At 32.9% G+C, this 7095-nt stretch overlaps 1 long non-coding RNA gene across 1 annotated transcript; it reads right to left on the minus strand.

The window, feature by feature from the left end:
• Window positions 1–3114: 3114 nt before the first annotated feature.
• On the minus strand, window positions 3115–3758 carry LOC149241842 (uncharacterized). The gene is made up of 2 exons (XR_016245658.1): window positions 3662–3758; window positions 3115–3562 (listed from the first exon to the last, which is right to left on the minus strand). It is a non-coding gene; the product is annotated as an uncharacterized LOC149241842 (long non-coding RNA).
• Between the last annotated feature and the right edge of the window lie 3337 nt (window positions 3759–7095).

Here is a 7095-nt window from a genome sequence, read left to right on the forward strand (position 1 = left end):
AAAATCTGATTACTGCACTCTAGAAATAGTACTATTGGCTTGGAATAAAGAAGGATGCAGCAGAATATCTAACACATTGTCAAGAATGTCAACAAATTAAAGCAAAACATCAGCACCCTGTAGGATTATTGAATCCACTACCAATTCGGGAGTGGAAATGGGAAACTATCTCTATGGAATTTATAGCGTGATTACCTAAGACAAAAAGAAACAATGATTCCATCATGGTGGTAGTCGACAAATTAAGCAAGTCAGCTCATTTTATACTAGTCCAGTCCACTTATAAGGCTATACAGATTGGCCACATTTTTATGCAAAACATTTTCAGATTGCATGGGCTACCAAAAACTATAATTTCTATCAGAGATGTGAGATTTAATTCAACCTTTTGGAAGACACTCTTTGAAGAGCTAGGGACTCAATTAAATTTCAGTACGGCTTACCATCCTCAAACCGACGAGCAAATTGAACAGGTGAATCAAGTAGTAGAGGACATTTTGTGGTCTTACGTAATGCAACAACCCTGTAAATGGGAAGACTATTTGCACCTGATCGAATTTGCGTATAACAATGGATATCATACCTCTCTGTAGTTGAGCCCATTTGAGGTTCTGTATGGCCGGAAATGTAGCACACCCTCTAGTTCGGGGGGACATGAGGATAAGATAATGTTGGGGCCTGAAATGTTAAAAGAAATGGAAGAAATGGTCATGAAGGTTCGATTCAACTTGAAGGCAGCCCAAGATAGGCAAAAGAATTTCACCGACAAGAAGAGAAGTTTTAAGGAATATCAAGTGGGGGATCATGTGTATGTAAGAATTCAAGCAAAAAGGAGTACGTTACAATGGAATCGGTGTACCAAGATGGCACCTCGGTTTTGTGGACCTTTTCAAATTCTAGCAAGAGTTGTGCCAGTAGTTTATCAGCTTGCCCTACCGAGCCATATTCAAGTCCATAATGTTTTCCATGTGTGAGTCCTAAAGAGATACATTTATGATCCTAAGCAAATAGTTAGTTGACAAGATATATAGGTAAAATAAAATCCTAAGTGGGGCAATTAATTACGATGTTGAAGGCAAAACTGACTTTAAATTTTGTTGTTTCAGGTCGAACCAGAAGGAGAATTCCTGGTCAAGCTACTGAATATACTCGAACAGAGAGAAGTCATGCTACGGAAGTGAGTCATCACCCAAGTTAAAGTGCAATGGCAGCACTTTGGGCCGGAGGAGGCCACCTGGGAAGATGAATAACTCTTGAAAGAAGCATATCCACAACTATTTGAGGCTAAAAAACATTGGGACAATGTTTGCTTTCACGGGGGGGGGGGGGGGGGGGGGAGATTTAATGTCCCTAGGAAATTGTAAATATTTTAATTACCATCGTAAGAAAACAAACTAGACCAAATTGTTATTCTCTGATTAGTTGAATAATATTTTATTAATTTTCTGAAGCAAGGAAATGGTTGAATGAAAATAGGTTTAATACTTCTCATGTAGGAAGTAAAAAAAAAGTTAGTTGCCAAGAATACCCTAACTACCTCCCCTAACTGAAACAGCGAGAGGAAAAAGGGGTGAGGGGAGGAAAAACCATGCTGTTGGGACAGATGGTAAAGGGGGAAAATGCTAAGTCGGGTGATGACTAGATATCATTAGCACAAAGCGTGCAACAAAAATTAGCTGAAGACAGTAGTCTTGCAGCAGGCTTGGGGGGATATTTGGTCTTGAAGACGAATCTCAAGGATGGGTGGATGATAAGCAAGAACAATGGAAAGGTGAATAATGTCTCTTGAAAAATTGTTCTTCGATATTTGGTCTTGAAGACGAATCTCAAGGATGGGTGGATGATAAGCAAGAACAATGGAAAGGTGAATAATGTCTCTTGAAAAATTGTTCACTGAAGAACAGGTAAGCAGTACTATCGACACTACTTAGACAATATTGAATGACGTAGAGGGAGCATGATCCCACACTGATATTTACTTTGGAAAGTGGTAGCAATAGGGTTTTGATTTTTTATAGTATGTGAAATAAGCTTTATTTCATGATAGTTAAAAATTTTGGAGATACCCTAGAACAATCTAGACTGTAAGAACATTTTACAAAATGTAGTCTTAAAGATAGCAAAAGAACAGCTAAGCAAATAGGTTGTAACAGACGGACCTGAGATTCTGAAGTAGGAAAAACTATAAGTAGTCGCATGAAGTTTTTGGAAACAACTGGGTGATTTTCTTAATTAATTTTGAGTGAAATAGTATTTCATTCACGTAGTTGATTCTGTGTGTTTAAATGCATTCTTAATTTTGATGAAACAGTAATTCATTCGAGTAGTTGAATCTGTGTATTAAAATGCATTTATAATTTAAAGGAAATAGTATTTCGTTCAATTAGCCGATTCTGTGTATTTAAATGCATTCTTAACTTAATCTATAGAGTAGAAATAGTATTGCCTCTAAATTATGGTGAATGTTAAGCAAACTAACAATTTGTGCAAATATGCCCCAAACCTCAGGCAAAACTCAGAGACAAGAAAAAGGAAATTCCTCATATATATTCAACATACCAAAAACAGAAAAGGGCAATTAAAAAAGAAAGATTAAATATGTAGAAAGTATAGTGCACATGTAGCCATTGGAAATTAAATTTAGGATCCAAAACCCTAAATGAGACTTGGGTAAATTTCCAAGGCCGTAGCCAGAGATGGCCAAAAACTTGTGAATGTTAAGCCGAAGCGAGAAAACAGTAATTATATTAATCCAGCTAAGCCCTTGCGAGACTAAATAGCAACAAAATATATACCCTGAGGGGTTAGGATTCGAGCCCGAAGGCTCCCGTGTTCCCATGAACATATCTACAATTTTATTTAAAAAGAAAACATAATTCTCGTCAGACAAATAGCTTGTAACGAAATAACGATAAGGTAAGAAGTAAAGGGCATTCGCATAGTGCGAATAGTTAGTTTTAAACAGAACCACACACAGAAAGAATAATAGCTTTTCCGAAGAAATTCATAAGCGTTTCCACCATCAACAAGGAATTGTTGTACAATAAAAGGAAAATCGAGCTTTTGCATTTATAGAATTTTAGAACGATATTACAAGTTTAACTGAGAGAATCCTTGAAAAATATACAAAAACCATAGTTTTTAAAGCTGTGTAGCAAGACACTAAGGAAATTAAACGACTATAGAAACCCCATGCAAGCCGAACACTGGACTTGCCTTATCCATTATAACCCAACAGTGGGAGTGGTCTCAGCTGCTCTAAAACCTTGCATACACCTAAATAATTTACATATTGTCCAAAAGTAAATAACCCAACATGGGATTAACCAGGAGCTCTGTGCACAACTTAATGTCGGTGGTTCCATATGACTAGAGCTTCAAACTTGACAATACTATGGAACGATACACCCTCAGGCAGTAGGGACTCGACCCTCGAAGTAAAAGACAGAGCGAAAGCCATTCGAGCTTACCTAGTAGCCAATAAAAACTCGAGCCCTGTGTGGATGAGGGTGAAACCTTTTGAAAGGCACCTCGAAGGCATGGCCCCGTCCATATTCCAAACCTGCAAATGGCAAACAGTTCAGAAAATTAGTATAGCAAACCCTGAACATACTTCGTGAGAAAAGTAAAAAGGAACTATGGCAGATGTGAACCTCCTCACCTGAGCCTCTGTAAAATGATTTTTGAACTAGCTGCATCATGTGACCAGTTTTCAGAGCAAGCCATCCATCATCGCAGGGGAGTAGAGTCGAGCGCTAAGGAGGAAGGAGAAAAATGAATTGAGAAACCTGACCGGGAGGATAGTAAAACCATCCAAATTACTGAGAGCCGTTGGATTAAGGTCGAGCAATCTCCACCGTAAATGAAATGAAGGATCCAAGAAACACTGGCAATTTAGCTGTGCGCATTAACACCATATGGCAGGTTGTGTAATGCCGAGCATATCAAAGGTGCGCTAAGCTCGAGGCGAGTGCTAGAATCTGAGCTAGAGGGATGGGTCATTTAATCCAAGACGGATAAGGGATTGTCCTCCATATACGGAATAACAACATCATAGTAGACTAATAATTTGTGACCGAAACCTTTGACTTATGACAGTACTGCAATGTTGTATTATCTAGTTGAGTTAAAAACCCTTGTTGGTTTATTCATAGAGTTAAATTATAATTATCATTGTCTAGTAAGGGTAAACATATGTGAGTAAATAGTGTTAAGTAATTTTTATTTTCTTTAATGTTGCAAGCCAGGTTATGACACAATTCTATGTAGAATTTTATAGAAATTTTAAACCTTTTTTATATTCAAATAGAAAAAAAAAATTATAAAATAGAAAAAAAAAATTAATGTGTAATTTTTTTTTATAAATGAAAAAAATATATATATTTTTATTTTATTTGAAATATATATTAGAATATTTTATTTGTAATTAATATTAAATATAAATTTCAAACTATTTTTTTGAAGTATAATAATTACTAATTTTTTTTTTTGAAAATCCCATCTTCTTTATACTATAAATATTTAAATTATTTATTTATATATATATATATATGTTTGATATAAAATCTAAAAATATTAAAAGAAATTTTGAGATGTGTATTGAAAATTATTTATTTAAATTAATAATTATTTTTTAAAGTTACATTTAAATGTTTTTTATTAATTAATTAATTATATAATTGGAATACTAATAAAATAATATTATATTTAAAATGTAAATTAAAATATTTTATTATTAATAAATATTGAAATTGATGATGATGGATTAAAGTCCACTAACCCCAATATGATTTATGAGACCTTAAAAAAGTAAAACATTATTCCAATTTCTTTATCATATTATTTTTATGCTTGAGGAGAAGTGAGAGAAAAATCACCAAGAAAGTTGGTAATGTGAGAAATATTTTGAAAATTAGAATGAATTTGACTATAATCTAGAAAAGATATTTTGTTCTTAATAATTTTTTAATTGTTATTAATCAATTCTATATGAAATGTTATAGAAATTTTAAATCTTCTTGATATTGAAATATATTATTTTTTATAAAACTAGTCTAGATCCATCTTAGCAAATCTTTTTTGCATATAATAATAATAAGTATTAAGATTTTTATTTTTATATAGTTTGACCAAAACACCTTATTAATAATTATTATTGTTTTTCATTTTATTTTATTTTTATATAATTTAATTTAATCAAAATATTTAATATGATAGGACAAAAAATTACATCTCTTCCATAATAAACTAATTTTTGAGAGTACCATCATTTTTTTAATTATATATATATAATAGTAAAAATATTTATATTTTATTTTAAATATATTAAAATATTGTATTTATAATTAATATTAAATACATATTTTATTTTATTTTCTTATATTATGCTAATTATTAAAATATTTGATTTATAATTAACATTAAATATTACTTCTAAGAAAAAAATAAATCTCCTTCTTATTCTACCATATAAATAATATATATCAGCATCATTATAAATTTTCGATTATTTTAATGTTTTCTCTATTTAATATATAGAGCAAACGCAACTTGCAAGGCGATCGTTCCAATTACTTGTCTTATCCCTCTTCACCCAGCCTGTCTTACACGTTGCCTTTTGCTTTGCATTGGTCTCCTATAGTTCCTTATCACATCCTTTCCTGCATACTGGCTTCTGCTTTCCATCGGTTTCCTACAGTTCCTTATCGTTCCTTCATTTTTCAATTATGAAAGACGATCAGAATTGCAAAAAAGCGCTGTGTCTGTACATTGCTGTTGGTATTGGGACAACAGCCAGCAAGAAGGGTCATTCCCAGTGCAGGAAACACTCACGAAAGAAATGGATGAGGGCCAGAATTTCAATAGTCTGGACCTGAGTATTGGTATGCCTGCAACTAACATAGCGGAAGATCAAAAGTATGGAGTTACTTTTCAGAGACATGTAAATGGGCCTCCTCTGCTCTTGAATCTGTTTCCGCTAACCTCTGGTGGCTTGGAATCCTCAGCCCTTCATTCTTCAGTGCCGCCAAGGCGATTCGATCTCAAAAAGTCGGAGGATTCCAGCGCGATCAGGCCAGAGAGAAGTTGCGCCGTGGTCTTCGAGAGCATGCGTGTTTCTACCATGATGAAACTCGGAGTGGCGAAGAAGAAGCGAGCTTCTACCAAGAAGAATCGCTGAGTTCCTTGATCGCCGTGCTTTTTGTTTTGGTTTGTTTATATTTGCTTCCATCATGAAGCATTTGTCATCTGCGGCCGCCACGGCGCTGCGTGTGCTTGTCTGAGTGATTTCACATAGGGTTTAAAAAACCTTTCAGACTTTGGGCTTTGTATGGAAACGTACCATGCTATGGCATTTTGAAAATATTTATGTTTACAAAGTATTATGTTATCTTAATTTACTTTTGGGGAGGGTAAATCCATATTTCGTTCCATGAAAAATATCATGATGTCGTAATATAAGTATGTTTTTCAGGTAAAAAGTTCAGAAGTGCGAGGTTTGAAATGTTTATAAGATATAAAATGTCAATTTCATTATTTTTACTTTCATATTTATACTCTTGAGGTATACAATAAATTATTACAGTAGCTTCTTGTTCGATCAGCTCTTTCTTTCGATGGCAAGGGACTCGATTGTTATATTTTAATTTATTATTACAATAATTTAAATACTAAATTTTTTCATTTCTATAAATTTTATTAAATAAAATAATTAGAAGTAATATGGGTGGGCATTAAAAGTTGGTCTCGAAATTTATTTCCTACCAAGTTATGGGTGGTCTTATGTATGATTTTCTACATATTTATGGCTAGTCTCAAGAATTAGTCCCCACCAAGAAGTTCAAATTTCTTATTCAAAAAATATTAAAATATAATAAATTGGGAAAATAGAAAATCAAAATTGTTCTTCCCACATAAACTTCCACCCTAAAAATATATATATTGGGAAAAGATATATAATATTTTTTAATAAATAATAATAATTTTATTGTTTTAAAATATTATTAAATCAACAAATTTTTGTAAATCAAAATCAAAATTAATTAACTAATTTTTTTATAAATAAAATCACTTTTATTGGATTTCTATATATCTCTT

This window comes from Pinus tabuliformis, chromosome 8 (genome assembly GCF_031772625.1).
Source record: "Pinus tabuliformis cultivar Carrire ecotype Pingquan chromosome 8, CPIR1, whole genome shotgun sequence".
Taxonomy (NCBI): Eukaryota; Viridiplantae; Streptophyta; class Pinopsida; order Pinales; family Pinaceae; genus Pinus; species Pinus tabuliformis.